Raw genomic sequence first — 27,989 nt, forward strand, 5'->3', positions numbered from 1 at the left:
CCTCCTAGATTGTAAGCTCTAACGAGTAGACATGTGCACATTGAAATATTTTGTTTCGGAATTTCGTTTAAGTCAGAAAAAAAAAATGTATTTAGTTGCTCCCTAAATTCGTTTTTATTTGTTTCGTTAAAAAATGCATTCGTCCGAAAATCCGAAATAATTAAGGTCGAATCTATCATTGAAGGCTTATGGTGTCTGTCGAATGTTCTAAGAAGACTCGACGGAGCAGCTAAACTGTACGACGCCGCAATCGTACATTTCCGGTCCAATGTTCCGCCTACAAGCTATAGTAGAATTCTAATGTTGTATGACACTAAAAATAATTATATTTATTAATTATTATTACTAGTCAACCAACATTAGAATTCTTCTATAGCCTATGGGCGGAGCATTTGACCATAAATGTCCACTCGTGGTGACTGCTTCTTCGAATCTTCATGTTGAATCTTTTCTCTCTATGTCGAATAATCTTGGACTAATAGAGCTAAGGTTAGGCACATTCGACCACAGGTTCGATAGACACAGATTGTTATTGTCATCATCATGTCGAATCTCCTATCTATATCGAACTGTTGCCGCAACGAAAACGAAAATAAAGCATTTGTTTATGTCGGATCTTTCGGTTTTCGGATTCTGTACGTTCGTTATCATTTGTCAAAACGATAACGAAAATACCCGAAATTCAGACGAAAAAGAATGCACATGTCTGCTAACGAGCAGGGCCCGCTGATTCCCCCCCTGTATCGAATTGTATTGTAATTGTACTGTCTGCCCTAATGTTGTAAAGCGCTGCGCAAACTGTCGGCGCTCTATAAATCCTGTATAATAATAATAATATTATGCAAGATATGGAATATGTTCAAGAATTTGCCTGTGAAAATAATATAATACATAACAACCAACATGAATTTTAAAGGGACTATTCTTGTCAGAACAACCAATTAATATTCAGTGATTTTAGATAAATGGGGGCTGGTGGACATTTTATTTTCTAAATGGTCTAGTGCAGTGATGATGAACCTTGGCACCCCAGATGTTTTGGAACTACATTTCCCATGATGCTCATGCACTCTGCAGTGTAGTTGAGCATCATGGGAAATGTAGTTTCAAAACATCTGGGGTGCCAAGGTTCTCCAGCACTGGTCTAGTGTTTTGAGTGGAGCATTCCAGGGTTCAGACCTAGAACCAATTCTGTTTACCCTGTTCATAAATGGCATAGAGGTGGGAATAAATAGCTCAATCTCAGTGTTTCTCAGGTTCTCCTCCCACAGGAACACACTCCCCTCTGCTCATCTTCAATCTCAAATGCCCATTACAATGCATAGCAAAGCTTTATTATTTTGTTGCCACCATTTTCACTGGGACCAAAGAGAATGCTGTGTGAGCAGGAAGCTATATGTCTTTCTTCATTACAGCGTGGATACCATCAACAAAATTTATGAAGCAGTCCTGCTGATTCTGTTGAGGAGAGTAAAAAGACAGAGACAATTGGATGAGAAGAGCAGCCATCAATGGACACGTCCATTGCTATCTCAGCATTTATCCTCTGAATTATTATTTTCACTTTTTAATTTCTTTTTATTTGTATTCCTTTTTTTTTAAATGTTTTTATTTCTAATGGTAATGTCTTTCATATGGTACTTTGTTGATAATAATGTTTTTCTATTCTAGGTTTCTGGCAACAGGACAAACTTTTGCATCTCTACATCGCTATTTCCTGCTTGGCACTGTGGGAGGAGTTGTGGCTTGTGATGATCCCTCAGCCTACAGGAGATACGTGGGAAGAGGTTGCAGAAAATTTTTGGGAGAACACTAATGCCGCGTACACACAAGTGGACTTTCCGGCAGAAAAGGTCATATGGAACGATTCCGTCGGGCATTCCGATCGTGTGTGGGCTTCATCGGACTTTTTCTTTTTAAAATTCTGACGGACCTAGAAATAGAACATGTTTCAAATCTTTCCGACGGAATCAGTTCCTATCGGGAAAACTGCTCGTCTAGTCCAACAGACCAAAAACGACGCAAGGGCAGCTATTGGCTACTGGCTATTGAACTTCCTTTTTCTAGTCCCGACGTACGTCATCGCGTTAAACGAACGGACTTTGGTGTGATCATGTGTAGGCAAGTCCATATCAGAACTCCGTCGGAACTCAGTTGGAAAGACCGTCAGAGTTCAGTCCGACGAGAAGTCCACACTGTGTGTACACGGCATAACTTTCCAAACTGCATTGGAGCCCTTGATAGAAAACATGTTAGGGAGAAAAAACCACCAAACTCAAGATCAGGACCAAAAAAATACTTCTCTTTTGTCCTTTTGGGATTGGTGGGTGCCCTCCTCTGGTTCAAATCTGTTGACATGGGAGCCTACGGTAGTCAAGGAGATGCAAGAATCTTCAGATGATGGGGTGTCAGCTATATGAGGGATGTCTCAGGATTCCCCCAAGGAGGCTGCTCCCATGCACAATGGAGCCTAGTCTGTCCCGTGTCATTTTAGGGGACGAGTCTTTCAGATTTGCTGAGAACTTAATCCATACAGTGGATAGGGACAAAAAAAATAGATTTTAACAAGATGCTTTTTATTTTATTTTTTATTAAATTGCCTACAGTAGCATTTTTTTTACATTTTTTTATGAAATGTTAAAATTCATTCATAATATGGACCGTATGTAGCCGTAACAATTGGCCAATGAACAGTGGCTAAGGAAAATAAAAGTCATAGCTGCTGGTCAGTGAACTTGACAAAAAAATAAAATTCAAGTTGATAGTAAACAGAGAAGGGGGAGGAATGATTGCCCTGGGAAAAATCCCCTGAGGACTGAGAGGGTGCAGGAAAGGAATGGGTCTGATATGAAGGTGGGGGCAGGCTTTGAGGAGCTATGGATTAGGGTTAGGAGGAAGGGGGACATGGCACAGCCGAGGCAGCTGGGCACAGAGGTGGACTTGGAGGAGCAGTGCGTGGATAATTTCTAGCTGGAGTAGCAGAGTGGCTATGGCATGCTACTGCTTTTTGCTGCCTATAGGCCCCAATAAGTGCATGGATAGTATCTATGCACTACTTCTAAAGGTCCCCACCAATGTTCTCAAGCATGGGATAAAGGCTGTGACAGAAGGTGGCCCAGGAATCCAAAAATAATTCAAGGCCCTCTTTTCCTGCTGCACTTCTCCCAAAAACTCCAGGATGCATTACTCAGTTTTGGCAATCACCTCAGTCTTCCTCTGACATCACCCACACCCACTGACGCAGGATAGATTAGATTAGATTGATAGATACAATGGGGAAAATAATTATTTGATCCCTGTTTCTCTGCAAAAGGTACAGACCGACTTTGAGGGGCCAGTGGACTGGGCCATGTAGTGTAAAATCTTGGATGAGAACCTTCTTCTCTCAGCCAGAACACTGAAGATGGGTCATGGATGGGTCTATCAGCATGACAATGACCCAAAACATACCGCCAAGACAGCAAAGGAGTGGCTCCAGAAGAAGCACATTAAGGTCATGGAGTGGCCTAGCCAGTCTCCAGACCCTAATCCTATAGAAAATTATAGCCCCTTCATCTCTTTGTAAGTAGGCAAACTTTCAAAATCTGCAGGGGTTCAAATATTTATTGTCCCCACTGTAGATAGATAGATAGATAGATAGATAGATAGATAGATAGATAGATAGATAGATAGATTCTTCCAGAGTGGCTGGTGGTGCGGTTACTGGTGTGCTCATCATGGCTGGAATGGAGGGACTGGCCTCACACTCTTCCATCTGTGGTACTAAAGAGAAAACATTACCAATGAGATCAAATGACCCCCCCCAACTGTACTCACTCAGATTACATTGCCCTACTTTGGAAGTCAAGTTCTTCAGAAAACAGATGTGGTTTTTGGGTTGATGGGGCAGCTTGTTTTGAGCAGCTTGTTTCTGCAAAGTAAGCAGACATGTGGTCAAAGTTTCATATGTACTGGAAAGAATATGCACGAGGAGGTTAATCACGCAAAGATAAGCACTTACCCTTATTCTACGTTTGCCTACCACTCAATCCATCCCAGTTTTATGTGAGATGATTTGCTATATCATGCCACACATTATTTTGTGCTGACAGAATGGATAGCATGGGTGCAAAAGATCCCACAGATTGGGAAGCATCTCCACCACGGAAATGAGCTGACTTTGCGTCAATTCTTCTGCCATAGCAGTGTATCAGCACAGCAAAACAGAGAGCTCCAGTACAGCACAGCCAGCAGTAGAAGACAATGAGTCAAAAGACAAAGGCCACTGGGAACTTCCTGTACAGGAAATCATTTCCTGGACTGTCATTTTATTGTAATAAATTTGTTTTTTCCCGACCACTAGAATGGATTTACGCTCATATGCACTAATGCGCCTATGCACGCCGCAAGTTTAGGCGTGTTTACAAGTGTTTAGGTTTGTTCGGAATTTATTCTGATCTTCAGCTCCTCTCCGGAATATGATGGTGATGTTTTTTTTTCCTACCTGTAAACGCTCCTCTTCTAATATACGTGTAAATGCCTGTGTGTGCATGGACTCTAGGCTAACATACAGGGGCATTTAAAGGCAGAACAAAAAAACACCAAACATTGTAAAAGTGGTGTTTTTTAAGCCCAGTGTACATGAGCATGAAATGTCATCTTTACAAGAGGACCTTATCAAGATTTGGGGGTGGACAGCTAGATGACAGATGAGGTTCAATATAGTAAAATGTAAAGTTATGCACTTGGGAGCTAAATATATACATGTAAAATAATCATTACAGTGGAACCTCGGATTACGAGCATAATCCGTTCCAGGAGTATGCTCGTAATCCAATGTACTCGCATATCAAAGCGAGTTTTCCCATTGAGGTCAATGGAAACTAAAATAATTTTTTCCTCATTGACTTCAATGGGTTGCAATACCGCATGCGTCCAGAGGCGGGGGGGTGCCGGAGAGCTTAGGAAACGGCCGAAAAGGCCCGAGGGAGACTTCGGCTGACCTCGGCAAACCTCGGAAAGACTCTGTTCATGAGCCTTTCTGAGGTTTGCCGAGGTCAGCCGAACTGTCCTCGGGCCTTTCCGTGCATTTCCGATTGGCGACTTTTGGCTCTGCTCGGCTCCGGCGCCCCCCACCTTAGGCCAAAAGCAGTACTGCACACCACTTTTGGCCTGAATCCTGCTCGTTTTGCGAGGCAACACTCGTAAACCGAGTTAGGAATTTTAGAAACACAGTGCTCGGTTTGCGAAATGCTTGTTAATCGCGTTACTCGCAAAACCGAGGTTCCACTGTAGGAGGTTCACCTCTGGGAAAGTCTGGGATGGAAAGGGATCTGGGGGTCTTAGTAGATGATAGACTCAGCAATAGCAGGAAATGCCACGCTGCAGCTAGCAAGACTAGGAGGCCACACAAATCACTCTTTAAAAAGGGTATTTACTCAAGAGATAAAACTATAATTCTATCATTAAACAAAACTCTGGTTTGGTCTTGAGTATAGGGTTCAGTTTTGGTCACTAATCCTCAGGAAGGATGTCCTTGAACTGGAGAGAGTTCAGAAAAGAGCATCAAAATAAGTAAGGGGGGATGGAGGACCTTAGGCCCAGTTCACATCTCATGATTTGGGACTGCAGGCAGATTTGCCTCATCTCTGCCCACAATCATGTGGCAATCGCAGCACAACACGTTTGGTTGCCATTATCCTTCAATGGCACCCTGAATGCGATGCGACTCTGACGTGAATGCAGCATAACAGGATTGTGTGGCAATTGCGGCAGACTGCACCTTTTAAAATTGCATGAAGTTTGTCACCCAAAAAGGAGCATGAGCTACTTATGATTCTCTATATTAAAGCGGTGCTTGGGCCCCCCCCCACAGAAAAATTAAAAGTCAGCAGCTACACATGCTGTAGAACAAACACTCTCCTGCACTCGGTAGTTTAGTCACTAGGTGGTATAACCAGAGCCTTCTAATGGAGTATGGAATAAAGTCTAAAGTCTTGCTGCCCTCCTCAGAACAATAAAGAAGAGGGGGACTGTGTAAGGACACAGTTGGGACTTTAAATGAGGCGCACATAAATTGCGCCTCCATCCCTGGTGCAAAGTAATATAAGCAGAAGTTTGGGACTTTAAATAAGGTTCAAGACATAGTGGAGATACGTATAATACGGACTGTTCTAAACACGGGAAACATGCACCACTTTACACTCATACTATAGACACCCCCCAGGTACGAAATTTAAAATTTCACTTTTATTGTTTCACTTTAAGCATTATTAAAATCACTGTTTCTGAAAAAACGGACATTTTTAAAACTTTTTTTACATTGATCCATGTCCCCTGGGGCAGGACCCAGGTCCCCAAACACTTTTTATGACAATAACTTGCATATAAGCCTTTAAAATTAGCACTTTTGATTTTTCATGTTCGTGTCCCATAGACTTTAATGGTGTTTGCGTGTTCGAACAAATTTTTTGCCTGTTCACATGTTCTGCTGTGAACCGAACCGGGGGGGGGGGGGGGGGATGGGGGGGGTTCGGCTCATCCCTACTCTGAACTCATCCTGCCCTCAGGACAGCACAGGATGAAATATCTTGAGGACACCTTAAAGTGGAGTTTATGTAACACCTTTCCAGACTTTGGTAGGTTACAGTCTCATGGAAAAGCTAGTTTTGAGGCTTCTGTTGGTCAAAGGAGGAGTGGTGGATAAGTGATGCATTTCAATTTTTTTTAGTCCTCTGCGCCCAGGGGTGCCAGCCTTAAGATCCCACCATCAGCCTCTGCATCAATGGTGGAAGACTATCTAGGAGAAAACAGACACGGAGAGCTTTCCAGTGGATGATTCACTGGGTTACTGGGTCATGAGAATAGACCCCTGGCCAGAACTTGTCCAGTATGCAATTGAGCTGCTGGGCTGCCTGATTTCCGAATGGAAATTCAGTGCTACTGGAGGTTTTGTGACAGATAAAAGAGCGCCTCTGTCCACAGACTCCGTGGACCGACTGACATTTGTCAAAATGAATCAGTCCTGGATTAGCAGCAGCTATGAAGCCCCTGATGCTGATGTCGCTGATTAAGTGCTTTTGGGATCTCAAATCTCTGCAAGACTGTCTAGGCTGCCTAGCTTTGTGGGTGTTTATTTTATCTTGAAGTCATTTTTTGGTTTATGTTTCACGGGGACAATTAACACCCAAGGACCAATTTTTTTCACTTGTTTGACATATATTTTTAATTTTTTTTACAGCAAGGCCAATACTTGCTTTCATTAAGAGTATCTCTATAGGGTTACATTGTGAAGGCACCACCGACATCCAAAGCTCGATATCCAAAGAGACACCAGACTTTACCTAAAAAAAAATTGTTAATCTTGACCTGAGTGTACTATAATTTGGCTTCTTCACATAAGGCTTGCTCACTGTGGTGCAAAACTTTGTTATTTCCATCCAACGTTATTTCCATCCAAATTTGAATGTAAATTAATAACAAGGGGTACTATCTACCCCTTAATTATTGTTGTGGGAGGGTAGATACCCGGGGGCCCCATTAAGTTAAAGAGGCCTTCAGATTCTGATAAGTTACCTCCTCCATATCCCCACGTCAACTGGTCCAGGGATGTTGGGATGAGTCCCTTGTCATCTTTAACATGGGAACATGGTGTGTAAGGGGGACTAGGACTGAGCAGGTGTTGGCACCAAACTGAGCAAGTCCTTCTCGATTAGGACAGCTACCCGCCTGTAGTTGGATTACCTTCCACCATATTGTGTCATACTCCCAGCCATAGGCCCACTCGAGACTGAATAGGGATTCTACCTCAAGGTTACTTATTTCACAGGAAACCTGTGAAATAACCTTCGGACTGAGAGATACAAATCATGTTGATTTGTTACGCAATTACATTACATAATTACGGAGAGCACACATACATAAGGCCGTCAGAGTATGCTCTGAATTCAATACAGCTTGATATCCCCTTTATAGGGTGTGTTATCAGCAAGACACCCAAGCCCAGCTGCAGAAGCTGCAGAGTGAGAGTACCATGCTCATCTGCGCTCTTTGGTATGTTTCCACAAACATGTTTTCTTGAGATCAGTACATGGCAGCATGGTATTCTCAAACAAATTCACAATTCAGTTTCTATCTTGTTTAACAACACTTTATATAATGTTCATGACTAGCATTATTATTATGTGTTTTGCATAGAACGCTGGCTATCAATGTGTTTTGCACTGAGATGTATGATCCTGTAAAGATCATATTATTATCCTTATACAAGACATCTCTGGCCTGAGGCCTTAATATTTGAAAATCATGGAATGTCCACACATAAAATGCATTCTCTGCACTTTACTTTAGCTTCATGGTTTAGCAGGGGGATCAGCTGCCTCCTTCTGGTTAGGCAAATTGCATGTCTGGATAAAGGTCTAGCATGTGTTTTTGGGAAGCGATGCCTCTCCCTTTTATTTTTGTAAGGGGTTTCCCTTTTAAAATCCATACCAGGCCCTCATCAAGAATAAGGGTCTGATATAGATTTGTAGGTGGAGGGGGTGGAGGCATGCCATTTTTATTTTTTTTTACTGTGGAAGAAACCCAATACAATTTTATTTGTTTTATTTTTGATTGTGTGAGGATTTCCCTTAGGAGTGTGTCTGTATTGGTACCATTTTGCCTTTAACCTAAACAGTTTGCTTCATATACCACATGCTTTGCCAGCACAGTGCTACTTCCCCTTTTTTTTTGTGTTGATAAGCTATTTGTGATATGATGTCATGTCCATAACTTCCTCCTATTGTCAGACTAAAATTATTTTGTTTTCAAAATAACTAACTAATGCTAAATCACTTATGAAATTCCAGTCATTTGATCAGCAAACCCATAGAGTCTAAAGTAAGTTTTGTCATCCCTACTGGTCAGTTTTTTCCTAACCAGACCAATTATCAACTTTTGGTGCTCTCACATTTTGAATGACAATTACTCCATCATGCAACACTGTACCCATATAAAAAATGTTGTCCTTTCTTTCACACAAATAAAGCTTTACTTTGGTGGTATTTAATCGCCACTGGGTTTTCTTATTTTTTGCGCTATAAATGAAAAAAAAACAAAAATTTTGTAAAAAAAAAATAATTTTTCTTTGTTTCTGTTATAAAATTTTGCAAATTAGTCATTTTTCTTCATAAATTTTGGCCAAAATTTATACTGCTATACATCTTTGGCAATAATAGCCTCAATCAGTGTATATTTTTTGGTCTTTGTGAAAGTTATAGAGTCCATGAGCTATGGTGCCAATCTCTGAAAATTGATTGCACCTGAAGGGCCTCATTTCTCATTTCTTGAGGCCCTGAAATGTGAGGACAGTACAAATACCCCCCAAATTACCCCTTTTTAGAACGTAGACATTCCGAGGTATTTAGTAAGAGGCATGGTGAGTTTTATTTTTAAGTTATAATGTTTTCGCGCAATTCTTTGCAAGATGAAGATTTGTTTTTATTTTTATTTATTTTTCACACAATTGTCATATTAACAGTTTATTTATCACACACAGCATATGCATACTTCCAATTACACCCCAAAATCCATGCTGCTGCTCCTCCTGAGTATAGCGATACCACATGTGTGAGACTTTTACACTGGCCACATACAGAGGCCCAACATGCAGGGAGCACTGTCAGGTGTTCTAGGGTCATAAATTACACATATCATTTCTAGACTACCTCTTACATTTTAAAGCCCCTGGAGCACAAGGACGATGGAAACAACCAAAAAATTACCTCATTTTGGAAAGTAAACACTCCAACGTATATTCTATGAGGCATAATGAGTATTTTGAACATGCCATTTTTTTACACAAGTTTTTGGATAATGTGGAAAGAAAATGAAAACACTTTTTTTTTACACAAAGTTGTCCATGTATAAGATATTTCCAACACACAGCATGTACATAGCAAAAATTACACCCCAAAACACATTCTGCTACTCCTCCTGAGTATGGCGATACCACATATGTGAGACTTTTACACAGTCTGGCCACATATAGAGGCCCAACATGAAGGGAGCACCATCAGGTGTTCTAGGGGCATACATTTCAAATCTAATTTGAGTACCTATTACACTTTTGTGAGGCACTGTAGTGGCACTGATTTGTACTGTAGTGGCATGGATGTGGCATGGATAAACGCTGATGTAGCATGAATGTGGCACGGATGAACACTGATGTGGCATGGATGTGGCATGGATGAGAACTGATGTGGCATGGATGAGCACTGATGTGGCATGGATGTGGCACGGATAAGCACTGATGTGACCTGGATGTGGCATGGATTAGTACTGATGTGGCATGGATGTGGCACGGATGAGCACTGATGTGACTTGGATGTGGCACAGATGAGTACTGATGTGGTATGGATGTAGCATGGATGAGCACTGATGTGGCTTGGATGTGGCACAGATGAGTACTGATGTACTGATGTGGCATGGATGAGCACTGATGTGGCATGGATGTGGCACGGATGAGCACTGATGTGGCATGGATGTGGCATGGATGAGCACTGATGTGACTTGGATGTGGCACGGATGAGTACTGATGTGGCATGGATGTGGCACGGATGAGCACTGATGTGGCATGTATGTGGTACAGATGAGCACTGATGTGGCATGGATGAGCACTGATGTGGCATGGATGTGGCATGGATGAGTACTGATGTGGCATTGATGTGACATGGATGAGCACTGATGTGACATGGATGTGGCACGGATGAGTACTGATGTGGCATGGATGTGGCACAGATGAGCACTAATGTGACATGGATGTGGCATGGATGAGCACTGATGTGGCTTGGATGTGGCACAGATGAGTACTGATGTACTGATGTGGCATGGATGTGGCACGGATGAGCACTGATGTGGCATGGATGTGGCACGGATGAGCACTGATGTGGCTTCGATGTGACACGGATGAGCACTGATTTGACTTGGATGTGGCACGGATGAGTACTGATGTGGCATGAATGTGGCACGGATGAGCACTGATGTGGCATGTATGTGGTACAGATGAGCACTGATGTGGCATGGATGAGCACTGATGTGGCATGGATGTGGCACGGATGAGTACTGATGTGGCATTGATGTGACATGGATGAGCACTGATGTGGCTTGGATGTGGCACGGATGAGTACTGATGTGGCATGGATGTGGCACGGATGAGTACTGATGTGGCATGGATGTGGCACGGATGAGTACTGATGTGGCATGGATGTGGCATGGATGAGCACTGATGTGGCATGGATGTGGCATGGATGAGCACTGATGTGGCTTGGATGTGGCACGGATGAGTACTGATGTGGCATGGATGTGGCATGGATGAGCACTGATGTGGCATAGATGTGGCATGGATGAGCACTGATGTGGCTTGGATGTGGCACGGATGAACACTGATGTGGCACGGATGAGTACTGATGTGGCACAGATGAGTACTGATGTGGCACGGATGAACACTGATGTGGCATGGATGAGTACTGATGTGGCATGGATGAGTACTGATGTGGCACGGATGAACACTGATGTGGCATGGATGTGGCATGGATGAGCACTGATGCGGCTTGGATGTGGCACAGATGAGTACTGATGTGGCACGGATGAGCACTGATGTGGCATAGATGTGGCATGGATGAGCACTGATGTGGCTTGGATGTGGCACGGATGAACACTGATGTGGCACGGATGAGTACTGATGTGGCACAGATGAGTACTGATGTGGCACGGATGAACACTGATGTGGCATGGATGAGTACTGATGTGGCATGGATGAGTACTGATGTGGCACGGATGAATACTGATGTGGCATGGATGTGGCACGGATGAGCACTGATGTGGCACGGATGAGTACTGATGTGGCATGAATGTGGCACGGATGAGCACTGATGTGGCATGGATAGGTAGTGATGTGGCATGTGATGTAATAAACAGCAGATCTTTATGACAGTAAAGGCCCGTACACACGATTGGACTTTCCAACAGGAATTGTGTGATGGCAGGATGTTGTCGGATAATCCGACCATTTGTATACTCCATCAGACAATTGTTGTTGGAATTTCCGACAACAAATGTGGGATAGTAGGTTTTAAAATTATCCGATCGTGTGTACACAAGTCCGTCCGAAAAAAGTCAAAAGTACAAACACGCATGCTCCGAACCAATGCCAACCATAAGACAACATTAGTAGAAGTTGCCCAAAGGGTGGCGCTAAAGAGCTGAAAAACCACGTAGTGCGTCACTTTGTTCTTGTTTGTTGGCTGACAACGTTTTGCCGTCTGTAGGCAATACAAGATCATGGCCAACATCCTTCGCACAAAATTCCACGTCTTTTTCCGATGGAAATCCGATCGTGTGTACTGATGTGACTTGGATGTGGCACGGATGAGTACTGATGTGGCATGGATGTGGCACAGATGAGCATTGATGTGGCATGAATGTGGCACGGATGAGTACTGATGTGGCATGGATGTGGCACAGATGAGCATTGATGTGGCATGAATGTGGCACGGATGAGCACATGGATGTGGCATGGATGAGCACTGATGTGGCTTGGATGTGGCACGGATGAGTAGAAGTTGGTAGAAGTTGCCCAAAGGGTGGCGCTAAAGAGCTGAAAAACCACGTAGTGCGTCACTATGTTCTTGTTTGTTGGCTGACAACGTTTTGCTGTCTGTATACAATACAAGATCGCGGCCAACATCCCTCGCACAAAATTCCATGGCTTTGTCCGATGGAAATCCGATCGCGTGGACGAGGCTTTACTCTTGTGTTCTCAATTTTCATGACTGTATTCATTTACACTGTATTTATTTGCATTGGCACTTTATATATGTTTCAATGGGATCACCTAAGGATGACAATAGGTGTCTTTTAAGCACATGTCACTGAAAATTTTGAGTGAATTAAGTCTTTTGATTAAAATTTTTTCACACTTTGTATATATTGAGACAGTGCACTTATATTTTATTTTTCATTATGAATGAGGCATGGATGAGCATGAATGAGACATGGATGAGCATGAATGAGGCATGGATGTGCATGAATGAGGCATGGATGAGCATGAATGAGGCATGGATGTGCATGAATGAGGCATGGATGAGCATGAATGAGGCATGGATGAGCATGAATGAGGCATGGATGAGCATGAATGAGGCATGGATGAGGCATGGAGATCAGCGCTGTGGGCACTCCAGAAACATCTCACAAGCTCTGTTGCACCAGCTCCCTCCTCTCCTCAAGTACTGTACCGATCGATGTGAGGAGAGGGGAGGGGCTGAATCAGACATGTGATCGCTGTCATCAGCCCTTACCCCCATCTGTGACGTGTTGGGTCTAGATGACCCGACGGTCACGGACATTTCATGGTGCGTGCCCCAAGGGGGCACGTGGGAAGTGTAATTCTGGGAGGACGGCATTGTTCGCCCTACCAGAATAAGCCGAACGTGCTGTGGCCATCATTTGGCTATGTCCCGGACGGCAAGCGGTTAAAGCAGAATTAACCACTTGCTTTCAGGACACTTTCACCCCCTTCCTGCCCAATCCAATTTTCAACTTTCAGCGCTGTCACACTTTGAATGACAATTGCGCGGTCATGCAACACTGTACCCATATGACATTGTTGTCCCTTTTTTCACACAAATAGAACTTTCTTTTGGTGGTATTTAATCACTACTGGGGTTTTTTATTTTTTGTTAAACAAACAAAAAAAGACCAAAACATTTTAAGAAAACAAAACAAAACGTTTTTCATATTTTGTTATAAAATTTTGCAAACAGGTAATTTTTCTCCTTCCCTGATGGGCGCTGTGGGGCTGCACTTATGGGCACTAATAGGTGGCACTGATGGGCACTGATTGGAGGCACTTATGGGCACTGATAGGTGGCACTGATGGGCACTGATGAGGCTGCACTGATGGGTGACTACAAACACCTGTCAGCTGGAGTCTCTGCTGTGAAACATCCACCATTGATCCCCTTAGATGCAGACGCAGGTATACACTAGGGGTGCGCATCTTCACTCACCTCGCGATTCGATTACGATTATCCTGTCCACGATTTGATTTAATTTGATTCACGATTAATACCCAAGTGCCCATGGTTATTTTTTTAGCAGAGAACCTAGAGAATAAAATGACGATTGTCGCAATATTTTATGTCACACACAGTATTATTTATTTGTGCAGCGGTCTTTTTAAATGCAACTTTTTGTGGAAAAAGACGCTTTCACGAATTAAAAAAAAAAAAACAGTAAAGTTAGCCCTATCTTTTTGCATAATGTGAAAGATGATGTTATGCCGAGTAAATAGATACCAAACATGTCACGCTTTTAAATTGCGCACACTTGTGGAATGGCGAAAAACGAACGGTACCTACAAATCTCCATAGGAGACGCTTTAACCACTTTGCGCCCGCGCTATAGCCGAATGACGGGTGTGCATCTGGGAAGTTCTGTGCTGGCTGTGTCCCTTGGATGATCTGATATGTATGTAAACATATAAGATCATCTCTCATTGCCGGATCTCCCTCCTCACACAGAGACAGCATGTGAGGAGGGAGAGCGAACCAAGTCAAAAAGTAAAAAAAACAAAAAAACAAAAAAAATGACGTCAGTGCCATCTGTCCCCACTGTCATCTGTCCCCAGTGCCACATATAAGTGCCATCTGTCATAAGTGCCATCTGTCATCAATGCCACATATTAGTGCCATCTGTCATCAGTGCCACCTGTCAGTGTCACGTGCCATCTGTTATCAGTGTCACGTGTCATCAGTGCCACGTATCAGTGGCATCTGTCATCAGTGTTACGTGTCATCAGTGCCACGTATCAGTGGCATCTGTCATCAGTGTCACGTGTCATCAGTGCCATGTATTAGTGCCATCTGTCATCAGTGCCACATATAAGTGCCATCTGTCATCAGTGCCACTTATTAGTGCCATCTGTAATCAGTGCCACATGTCATCAGTGCCATGTATTAGTGCCATCTGTCATCAGTCCCATCTGTCATCAGTGCCACATGTCATCAGTGCCACATATTAGTGCCATCTGTCATCAGTGTCACGTGTCATCAGTGCCACATATTAGTGCCATCTGTCAGTGCCACGTATTAGTGCCATCTGTCATCAGTGCCACATCAATGTCATCAGTGCCACGTATCAGTGCCATCTGTCATCAGTGCCACATCAGTGTCATCAGTGCCATCTGTCATCAGTGCCACGTGTCATCAGTGCCATGTATTAGTGCCATCTGTCATCAGTCTCATCTGTCATCAGTGCCACGTGTCATCAGTGCCACATATTAGTGCCATCTGTCATCAGTGTCACGTGTCATCAGTGCCACATATTAGTGCCATCTGTCAGTGCCATGTATTAGTGCCATCTGTCAACAATGCCACGTATTAAGCCATCTGTCATCAGTGCCACATCAATGTCATTAGTGCCACGTATCAGTGCCATCTGTCATCAGTGCCACATCAGTGTCATCAGTGCCACGTATCAGTGCCATCTGTCATCAGTGCCACTTCCACGTGTCATTGTCCTGGTGCTCCAGGGCCTTCAAAAATGTAATAGTTAGATGTGTAATTTATGCTCCTAGAACACCTGAAGGTGCTCCCTGCATGTTGGGCCTCTCTATGTGGCCAGGCTGTGAAAAAGTCCCACAAATGTGGTATCGTAATACTCAGGAGAAGTAGCAGATTGTATTTTGGGGTGTTATTTGTGGTATACACATGCCGTGTGAGAGAAATAACCTATTACAATGACAATTTTGTGGGGGGAAAAAAAATCTTAATTTTGCAAAGAATTGTGGGAAAAAATGACAACATCAAAAAGCTCACCATGCCTCTTACTAAATACCTTGGAATGTCTACTTTCAAAAAAGGGGTCATTTGGGGGGGGATTTGTACTTTCCTGACTTGTTCGGGTCGCAAGAAATGAGATCGGCCGTCAGTACATCAGATGTGATCAATCTTTTATGATTTGCACCATAGCTTGTAGACGCTCTAACTTTCACAAAGACCAAATAATATCCACTAATTTGGGTTATTTTTACCAAAGATATGTAGCAGTATAAATTGTGGCCAAAATTTATGAAGAAAAATTAATAATTTGCAAAATTTTATCACAGAAACTAAGAAAAATGCGTTTTTTTTTCAAAATTTTTGGTCTTTTTTCATTTATAGCGCAAATAATAAAAAACCCAGCGGTGATCAAATACCACCAAAAGAAAGCTCTATTCTTATGAAAAAAGGGACAAAAAAATCATTTGGGTACAGTGTTACATGACTGAGTAATTGTCATTCAAAGTGTGAGAGCGCCGAAAGCTGAAAATTGGTCTGGGCAGGAGGGGGTTTAAGTGCCCAGTAGGCAAGTGGTTAAAAAAAAACACGGTTACCACAAGTTAGAGTTATGCCCCGTACACACGGTCGGACTTTGTTCGGACATTCCGACAACAAAATCCTAGGATTTTTTCCGACGGATGTTGGCTCAAACTTGTCTTGCATACACACGGTCACACAAAGTTGTCGGAAAATCCGATAGTTTTAAACGCGGTGACGTAAAACACGTACGTCGGGACTATAAACGGGGCAGTGGCCAATAGCTTTCATCTCTTTATTTATTCTGAGCATGCATGGCACTTTGTCCGTCGGATTTGTGTACACACGATCGGAATTTCCGACAACGGATTTTGTTGTCGGAAAATTTTATCTCCTGCTCTCCAACTTTGTGTGTCGGAAAATCCGATGGAAAATGTCCGATGGAGCCCACACACGGTCGGAATTTCCGACAACACGCTCCGATCGGACATTTTCCATCAGAAAATCTGACCGTGTGTACGGGGCATTACAGAGGAGGTTTTGTGCTTGAATTATTGCTCTCGTGGGTTGCCTGCACGCGTTACATGTCACTCGAGAGACATCCAGGTTCTTCCAGTTCTAACGTCTAAGTATTAATTACACTGATTAACCTTATATGCTGCGACCATTAATTTCCAAAGGAGCCTCTCTTACACAGATTTTTAATACCTTCTCACAGGGGCGTTGCTAGGTCTACAAAAGATCTGGGCCTAGAGCCCATAGCAACGTAGTAAAGAAAGTCATACGCGTGGGCGGGCATACACATGTATATAATATACGTGTGTGTGTATATATCCCCAGAGAGCCTCCCCCTTGCATCAGGGTTCCCAGAGAGCCTCCTCCTTGCATCAGGGTCCCCAGAGAGCCTCCCCCTTACATCGGAGTCCCCAGAGAGCCTCCTCCTTGAATCGGGGTCCCCAGAGTGCCTCCCCCTTGCATTGGGGTCCCCAGAGAGCCTCCCCTCCCCTTGGGGACCCCTGCAGAGACTCGGGGATATGGGCCCCAGATTCAGGGCTATAGCCCCAAAAGCCACCCCCTAGCGACGCCACTGCCTTCTCATATTTTGTGCTCATAAAACGTACAAGGCATTTGAGGATCAGTTAATTTGCTCCAGAAGCACATCAGGGTTAAAGATTTATGAAAGCAAAGCAGCAGTGAGTCAACTTAAAAAGAGGAACTACAGGCTTTGAATTTGTTTCCTATTCGCCTACTATTCGGGATATCATATTATATATGTGATGAGACAAGCACGGCCTTGCTCGCTCGGGTGTCTCTCCCAGTTCTGCTCCTGCAGCTGCTGCGTGTGACTTGATGAGTTGGGTGAAGGGCGGACGGTCTCCCCTGGCCTGTGTGCAGTGCGGTTCATGCTGCACACAGTGATACACAGTAGTCTACTGTCTGTGACTGGCACTGGCCGGGGAGGAAAGCTGAGCGTGAGCTCTGGCAGGGGTGGACTGACCATTGGGGCAGTCGGGCACTGCCCGAGGGCCCCTTGATTCTAAGGGTCCCCAGCCTCAATAAAACCAGGGACAGTATGTAAAAGTCTGTGTTTTTTTAAAAATTCCAAGATTATAGCTGCCCCGCCTTTCCAGTACCTTTTCAGTGGGTGTATGTGTATTCTGTGTGTGTATACTGTGTGTATATTGTGTGTCTGTGTGTGTATACTGTACGTGTGTATGTGTGTGTATACTGTGTGGCCCCATAATCTATTGCCTGGGGGCCCCATAATCTCCTATTGCCTGGGGGCTCCATAATCTTCTTTTCAGAGAACTCACACAGCAAGCACCCGTCTCCGTGCAGCAGCTGCCAATCCTCGCTCTGCTAATGCCAATGTGCATGCACGGAACCGTAGCCAGAGACAAATGAGATCCAGGGTGGGCATGCACAATGGCACCTCTATGCGAACGCGCGCACTAACACGCACCCGCGAGTGACAAAGCGCTAATGTGCTAACGCGCATGCGCCAATGTGCTAAGGTGCTAATGTGCTAACGCGCATGTGCACACGCACGTACGCTGGCGTGAATCCTGGCACACAGCACCCTATATAAACAGAGAGTCTGCCTAGCATCAGTGCTGGATTGTCTTTAGCTTGTTCCTGTGTTCCTGTTGTTACTCTGCCTGATTGACCTTGTTCCTGAAAACCCGGCAATCTTCTGACCATTCTCTTGGATCTCCCCTGCCTGCTGAACCTGCCTCTACCTGCAATACTGACCTTGGCTTGAACTTATGATTACGGCTCTGCCTCCTGATTCTGTACCCCGCTGCCCATCTGTTGCCAACCTCTGCCTGTTTCTGACTATGGTTTTGCCTTCTGACTTGGTACCCCGCTGCCAGCCTGTTGCCGACTCCTGCCTGTTCCTGATTCTGCAGTTGATCCTGATCTGGCTCCCACTGAAAAAGTTTGGTGATCAGTTCCAACATCTCCTCAGCAGAGGTTCCTGTATCTCCAAGTTCCAGCCTCCTGCCTGCAGGCACCTGCACCGTTTTGTTGCCATCACACTCCCTGTACCCTGCTTGGACCGGAACCGTGCAAGAGGCCACCCTCATCATTTCTGGCTCTGCTGTAAGGTACATGACACTTCTATTGCCCGGGGGCCCCATAATCCTTTCCTATTGCCCGGGGGCCCCATGAGTTGTCAGTCCGCCCCTGAGCTCTGGGGACTGGGACCGAAGCTGGGGAACACGTGTCTTCTCTCCTGTCTCGCATCGGACTCGCGACACACTCACAGGGCAGCTGGGGATGACGTCAGCGGGAGGCAGGAAAAAAAACTTTGTCTGTTTTCGGCTTCACTCGGAGGCAGGGCATGGTGCGGCGGCGCGATCATTAATCGATTTCTTAAAGCTGTAGCATCAATGCTGCATCATGGACAGCCGAATCCCGATGCATCGATGTTACGATTAATTTCGACATCCCCTAGTATACACCATCTTATTGCAAAGGTTCCGGTTGGAGAGCCTGTTGGAAACGATTGCCTCGTGCTTGATCGACCCACCGATGTCTGGCATGTGTATCCACGCCTTGGGGTAAGAGTATCCATTCCCTCTGTTGTCTTATGCCGCGTACACACGGTCGGACTTTTCGACCGGACTGGTCCGACGGACGCCGACGGGCCAAATCCGGCAGACAATCCGATCATGTGTGGGCTTCACCGGACCTTCAGCGGACTTTTCCAGTCGCAAATCTGACGGACTTTAGATTTGGAACATGCTTCAAATCTTTACGTCGTAACTCCGCCGGACCAAGAAATTCGCTCGTCTGTATGCTAGTCGGACGGACGAAAACCGACGCTAGGGCAGCTATTGGCTACCGGCTATCAACTTCCTTATTTTAAAGCCGGTGTACGTCTTAATTGATTCTGAGCATGCATGGCACTTTGTGCGTCAGATTTGTGTACACACGATCGGAATTTAACCGATCAGATTTTGTTGTTGGAAAATTTTATAGATTGCTCTCAAACTTTGTGTGTCGGAAAATCCGATGGAAAATGTGTGATGAAGTCCACACACGGTCAGAATTTCCGACAACAAGGTCCTATCACACATTTTCCATCGGAAAATCCGACCGTGTGTACAGGGCATTAGTGTTTGTTTATGTCATGTATATATGAGTTCATTCATCATTATTCATGCACTTGTCACTTTGAGAGTATGTTTGCGCATTTATTATATTTTTTATCACTTATGATTCACCAGTTGAATACTCACCCTTAAGATGATCCTGGGGGGTTTTGTATTCCCTAAGCCAGTGGTTCTCAACCGGGGTTCCGCGAGAGGTCCCCGGGGGTTCCGTGGCGATCTGACTGTCAGTCGCAGGAAGCTGACAGGAGGATCGCACAGACACAGGCAGAGATAGGCAGGGAAGCGGCTGGCATCCTATTGGATGTAGCGCGCTGTTCCCTGCAGGCCCCTCCTCTCCCCTTGTCCTTCCCGAGTACGTGACATCATCTGGGGTGGACAGAATAGAAGGAGGAGGGGCCGAGGGGGAACAGCGCCCCACTGGAGGAGATATGAAATGAGTTCTGAAGCCAGAAGAAGAAAGCCGGTACTGTGCCCAGCTGTGTCCCTCCCCCCCAACAATGTGCCCAACACTCTGTCCCATGTAATGTGCTCTGCCCCATGTAATGTGCTCTGCCCCATGCCATGTGCCCTGTCCCATGTAATGTGCCCTGTCCCATGTAATGTGCCCTGTCCCATGTAATGTGCCCTGTCCCATGTAATGTGCCCTGTCCCATGTAATGTGCCCTGCGCCATGTAATGTGCCCTGTCCCATGTAATGTGCCCTGTCCCATGTAATGTGCTCTGCCCCATGTAATGTGCCCTGTCCCATGTAATGTGCCCTGCCCCATGTAATGTGCCCTGTCCCATGTAATGTGCCCTGTCCCATGTAATGTGCCCTGCCCCATGTAATGTGCCCTGTCCCATGTAATGTGCCCTGCCCCATGTAATGTGCCCTGCCCCATGCCATGTCCTATGTAATGTGCTCTGCCCCATGTAATGTGCCCTGTCCCATGTAATGTGCCCTGCCCCATGTAATGTGCCCTGCCCCATGTAATGTGCCCTGCCCCATGTAATGTGCCCTGTCCCATGTAATGTGCCCTGCCCCATGTAATGTGCTCTGCCCCATGTAATGTGCCCTGTCCCATGTAATGTGCCCTGCCCCATGTAATGTGCCCTGCCCCATGCCATGTCCCATGTAATGTGCCCTGTCCCATGTAATGTCCCCTGCCCCATGCCATGTCCCATGTAATGTGCTCTGCCCCATGTCCCATGTAATGTGCTCTGCCCCATGCCATGTCCCATGTAATGTGCCCTGTCCCATGTAATGTGCTCTGCCCCATGCCATGTCCCATGTAATGTGCTCTGCCCCATGCCATGTCCCATGTAATGTGCCCTGTCCCATGTAATGTGCTCTGCCCCATGCCATGTCCCATGTAATGTGCTCTGCCCCATGCCATGTCCCATGTAATGTGCCCTGTCCCATGTAATGTGCTCTGCCCCATGCCATGTCCCATGTAATGTGCTCTGCCCCATGCCATGTCCCATGTAATGTGCCCTGTCCCATGTAATGTGCTCTGCCCAATGCCATGTCCCATGTAATGTGCTCTGCCCCATGTGGATTTTCATGCTGATTGGTAATTCCATCTGCCTAAGGAGAGCTCTGCATCCATTGACTGTTATCATCTTTTCATTTTGAACATTGTTTTACATAAACGTCCCCTTGGTTTTATTTCTATTGGCATCATTAGAGATTGTTTCTAGTGCCATCAGCGGTCCATCGCTCTTTTCCACAGGAGTTCCATTCAGGGCTTTTTGTTGTGGTTGTTTATTCTGAGGTAACTGGCTTCTGTTTACTTCCATGATCAGCTGTCATTGGCTGGCAGCTGATCACATAGTAAAGGACCACTGTGATTGGCCCTTTACCTTGCTCTGTGATAAGTTGAGTCCCGAGAACGCGGCGATCAGAGAGTGTGCTGATTGTGCGCTCCCTGGGGGGTGTGTGTGGCACGAGAACGGGAGGACGTACATGGCCGCCCTCCCGGCATTTGTGGTCCGCGCTGTAGCTGTCTTTTGGCTATAGAGTGGATGTCAAGTGCTTAAACTCAAAAGCAAACATTTATTATATTGCAGCTTACCAATTCTTAGATGCGATGGCTGCGTTAGTTTACTTTTTTAGACTTTCTTTCCTTTAGTTTCACCTGGTAATCCAGCCAGGAAGTTACATAGTTACATAGTAGGCGAGGATGAAAAAGACACAAGTCCAACCTATGTGTGTGATTATATGTCATTATTACATTTTGTATCCCTGTATGTTGCAGTCATTCAGGTGCTTCTCTAATAGTTTTTTTGAAACTATCCATACATCCATCCACCCATCCATCCATCTACTTATCCATCCATCCATCCACCTATCCATTCATCCATCTATACATCCACCTATCCATTCATCCATCCATCCATCCATCCACCTATCCATCCTCCTATTCATCCATCCATCCATCCATCCACCTATTCATCTACCCATCCACCTATCCATCCACTTATCCATCCATCCACCTACAGTATCTATCTATCCATCCATCCACCTATCCATCCACCCATCCATCCATCTTCTTATCCATCCATCCATCCACCTATCCATTCATCCATCCATCCATCTATCCATCCACCTATCCATCCACCCATCCATCGACCCACCTATCCATCCATCCATCCACCCATCCATCCACCTATCCATCCATCCTCCTATTCATCCATCCATCCATCCATCCATCCACCTATTCATCTACTCATACACCTATCCATCCATCCATCCATCCATCCATCCATCCATCCACCTATCCATCCACCCATCCATCCACCCATCCATCCACTTATCCATCCATCCACCCCATCCACCCCATTCATCCACCTATCTATCTATTCATCCATCCACCTATCCATCTACCCATCCATCCATCTACTTATCCATCCATCCATCCACCTATCCATTCATCCATCCATCCATCTATCCATCCATCCACCTATCTATCCATCCATCCACCTATCCATCCATCCATCTATCCATCCACCCACCCATCCATCCACCCACCCATCCATCCACCCATCCATCCATCCATCCACCCATCCATCCATCCATCTATCCATCCACCTATCCATCCATCCATCCACCTATCCATCCACCCATCCATCCATTTATCCATACATCCACCCCATTCATCCACCTATCTATCTATCCATCCATCCACCTATCCATCCACCAACCTATTCATCCATCCATCCACCTATCCATCCATCCACCCATCCACCAATCCATTCATCCATCCATCCACCTATTCATCCATCCATCCATCCATCCATCCATCCATCCATCCATCCATCCATCCACCCATCCACCTATCCATCCATCCATCCATCCATCCATCCATCCATCCACCCCACCCATCCATCCATCCATCCACCCATCCACCTATCCATCCACCCATCCATCCACCTATCCATTCATCCATCCATCCATCCATCCATCCATCCACCCACCCACTCATCCACCCATCCATCCATCCATCCATCCATCCATCCATCCATCCATCCATCGACCTATCCATCCATCCATCCACCCATCCACCTATCCATCCACCCATCCATCCATCTACTTATCCATCCATTGACCCATCCACCTATCCACTTATCCATCCACCCATCCATCCATCCATCCATCCATCCACCTATCCACCCATCCATCCACCTATCCATCCACCCATCCATCCACCTATCCATCCTTCCTCCTATTCATCCATCCATCCATCCATCCATCCATCCACCTATTCATCTACCCATCCACCTATCCATCCATCCATCCATCCGCCTATCCATCCACCCATCCACCAATCCATCCACCCATCCATCCACTTATCCATCCATCCACCCCATCCACCCCATTCATCCACCTATCTCTCTATTCATCCATCCACCTATCCATCCACCCATCCATCCATCTACTTATCCATCCATCCATCCATCCATCCACCTATTCATCCATCCATCCATCCACCTATTCATCTACTCATACACCTTTCCATCCATCCATCTATCCATCCATCCATCCACCTATCCATCCACCTATCCATCCACCCATCCATCCACTTATCCATCCATCCACCCCATTCATCCACCTATCTATCTATTCATCCATCCACCTATCCATCCACCCATCCATCTACTTATCCATCCATCCATCCATCCACCTATCCATTCATCCATCCATCCACCTATCCATCCACCCATCCATCGACCCACCTATCCATCCATCCACCTATCTATCCATCCATCCACCTATCCATCCATCCATCTATCCATCCACCCACCCATCCATCCACCCACCCATCCATCCATCCATCCATCCATCCATCCAATCCATCCACCAATCCATCCATCCTCCTATTCATCCATCTATCCATCCACCTATCCATCCATCCATCCATCCACCTATCCATCCACCCATCCATCCACTTATCCATCCATCCACCCCATTCATCCACCTATCTATCCATCCATCCACCTATCCATCCACCAACCTATCCATCCATCCATCCATCCACCTATCCATCCATCCACCCATCCACCAATCCATTTATCCATCCATCCACCTATTCATCCATCCATCCATCCATCCACCCACCTATCCATCCATCCATCCACCCATCCACCCCACCCATCCATCCATCCACCCAACCCACCCATCCATCCATCCACCCATCCACCTATCCATCCACCCATCCATCCACCTATCCATTCATCCACCCATCCATCTATCCATCCATCCATCTATCCACCCATCCATCAACCTATCCATCCATCCATCCATCCATCCACCCATCCACCTATTCATCCACCCATCTACTTATCCATCCATTGACCCATCCACCTATCCACTTATCCATCCACCCATCCATCCATCCACTTATCCATCCACCTATCCATCCATCCATCCATCCATCCATCCATCCATCCATCCATCCATCCATCCACCCACCTATCCATCCACCCATCCATCCACCCAATCCATCCACCTATCCATCCATCCATCCATCCATCCATCCACCTATCCATCCACCCATCCATCCACCCAATCCATCCACCTATCCATCCATCCTCCTATTCATCCATCCATCCATCCACCTATTCATCTACCCATCCACCTATCCATCCATCCGCCTATCCATCCACCCATCCATCCACCCCATCCATCCACCAACCTATCCATCCACCTATCTATCTATCCATCCATCCACCTATCCATCCACCCATCCATCTACTTATCCATCAATCCATCCATCCACCTATCCATTCATCCATCCATCCATCCATCCATCCACCCATCCATCCATCCATCTATCCATCCACCCATCCATCGACCCACCTATCCATCCACCTATCCATCCATCCATCCATCCACCTATCCATCCATCCACCTATCCATCCATCTATCCATCGATCCATCCATCCATCCATCCATCCACCTATCCATCCATCCATCCATCCATCCATCCTCCTAGTCATCCATCCATCCATCCATCCATCCATCCATCCATCCATCCACCTATTCATCTACCCATCTATCCATCCATCCATCCATCCATCCGCCTATCCATCCACCCATCCTTCTATCTATCCATCCATCCACCTATCCATCCACCAACCTATCCATCCATCCACCCATCCATCCATCCATCCATCCATCCATGCATCCATCCATCCACCTATCCATCCATCCATCCATTCATCCATCTATCCATCCATCCACTCATCCACCCACCTATCCATCCATCCACCTTTCCATCCATCCATCTATCCATCCATCCATCCATCCACCAATCCATCCATCCATCCACTTATCCATCCATCCATCCATCCATCCATCCACTCATCCACCTATCCATCCATCCATTCATCCATTCATCCATCCACCTATCCATCCATCCATCCACCTATCCATCCATCCACCCCATCCACCTATCCATCCATCCACCTTTCCATTCATCCATCCATCCATCCATACACCCATCCATCTATCCATCCATCCATACACCCATCTATCTATCCATCCATCCATCCTCCCACCCATCCATCCACCCACCTACTCACCTACCTGTCCATTCATGCCTGCACACCCCCTCCTGCTGGTTGTGTATATCCTGGCAATCCCTCCTCTTTCCTATATGAAATCAGTTTATTTCTTGGTATTGTCCTAAAGATGACCATACTCCGTCCAATCCCCTTTTTCAGCAGACCATACACAATACAGTCTGTGCAATCTCTGATAGATCTGCCAACTACTATGTAGTGCAAGAGCCTGCCTTGGGGGCGGGGGTGGGGGTGCGAGTGAGGGGGCCAGATCTGTTTTGCGTCCCCCCTAAAATTTGGACCACCAGCCGCCACTGCCAACAGTATGTGATAAAATCAGGGGTTTAGTTGGCACACATTTGCAAACACAAATGCATAAGCTGCAAGACCTCTTCACGGGCCCCCTGTATTACCTGAAGTCGTAACCTTCTCAATTCATGAAAGTCTCCAGCAGAGGGAGCACAAAAAACACATCCTGACATTTCACACATATTACAAATGATATCGGTATTATTTGTGACTGATTTATTTGCTCGAATGCTGAGATATTCTCTCATCAATTAATTTTAATAAATAGACCCCATAGCAAGCATATAAAAATGGAGCCATTAAAGGGAAACATTTTAGTTTTATCTTATTTCACATTTTGTATTTTAAATGTTTACTTTAAATTGTTTATGAGATTTATGTCTCTCTTTAATGATCCATTTCAAAATTTACAAAGTACGCACAATGCTTGCAGGATGCGTCTATGACGGTGTAAAGGGTCAGCTGAAAGAAGCTTGTTGGCAGCCTCTCAGCTGACTATTTAGGAAGTTAAAGCGGAGGTCCACCCTAAAAATAAATAAATAAAAATAAAAATGCTTCTAAAAATGTGAAAAGAAAATAGAAAAAAAAAATTACTTACCAGAAATGGCTGTTGATGTGGGATCCTCCACTCAAAGAGGGGCTTAAACCAGAGTACTTGTGTCTCATTACCTCCAGGAAGAGAAAAGCCCCAGGTGCTGGCTAAATGCTGGTGCAAGTAGAAGAGAACAAGACGACCTGGACAGCTGCACACCGGAATGGATAAATTCGTCTTATTTTATTCAAAATACAGGATCATGGGGTACACAAAACACGACTGTGGGGTGGTACAAAAATAACTGACGCTTTTCGCACTTACACCAAGTGCTTACTCATGAGTAAGCACTTGGTGTAAGTGTGAAATGCGTCAGCTATTTTTGTACCACCCCACAGTCGTGTTTTGTGCACCCCATGATCCTGTATTTTGAATAAAGACGAATTCATCCATTCCGGTGTGCGGCTGTCCAGGTCTTCTTGTTCTCTTCTACAGAAATGGCTGTTGCTAGACAGATCGTCCTAATCTGCCACTTCCTACACCGAGGTGATCTTCAGTCTTCTCCTCCTTGCGTTGTCTTCTGGGGAATGGGGCGCGGTGGGTTATGGGAACAGTGTGTGTCCCAGAACACAGCCGGCCATTCACAAAGCGCCGCGCGACTCGCGCGTGCGCAGTAGGAAACGGGCAGTGAAGCCGCAAGGCTCCACTGCCTGTTTCCCTTACTTCGAATGGCGGCACCTGGACCCGATCCGATGGACGAATTCGGCCTCGGGCAGCCGACATCACGGGCACCCTGGACAGGTATGTGTGCTTATTAAAAGTCAGCAGCTACAGTGTTTGTAGCTGCTGACTTTTACATTTTTTTTTAACTGGACCTCCTCTTTAAAATACTTTGGAGGGAGAAGGAGGGGTCATGTAATTTTATTTTACCAGGTGCAGAAAAGAGCCTTCAGAGGGTTCAGAGAGAGCCTGACCTAGCCTAGAGCTCCACCTGCTGGCTAGAACTGGCAAATGTGAATTTAATTTGAAGGCCTGTACAGTACATACATTATACAGCATGAAAATGTGCATTCTGCAATGTTTGTATTTAGTTTCAGGAAATTTCTTCTCATGCGTATACAGTGCCTTGAAAAAGTATTTATACCCCACATACAGTGCCTTGAAAAAGTA

At 45.5% G+C, this 27,989-nt stretch overlaps 1 long non-coding RNA gene across 1 annotated transcript; it reads right to left on the minus strand.

Moving 5' to 3' along the window:
- Positions 1–1,123: 1,123 nt before the first annotated feature.
- On the minus strand, positions 1,124–27,057 carry LOC141148199 (uncharacterized). The gene is made up of 3 exons (XR_012245182.1): positions 26,886–27,057; positions 3,817–3,910; positions 1,124–1,458 (listed from the first exon to the last, which is right to left on the minus strand). It is a non-coding gene; the product is annotated as an uncharacterized lncRNA (long non-coding RNA).
- Between the last annotated feature and the right edge of the window lie 932 nt (positions 27,058–27,989).

Source organism: Aquarana catesbeiana, linkage group LG06, assembly GCF_042186555.1.
Source record: "Aquarana catesbeiana isolate 2022-GZ linkage group LG06, ASM4218655v1, whole genome shotgun sequence".
Lineage (NCBI taxonomy): Eukaryota > Metazoa > Chordata > Amphibia > Anura > Ranidae > Aquarana > Aquarana catesbeiana.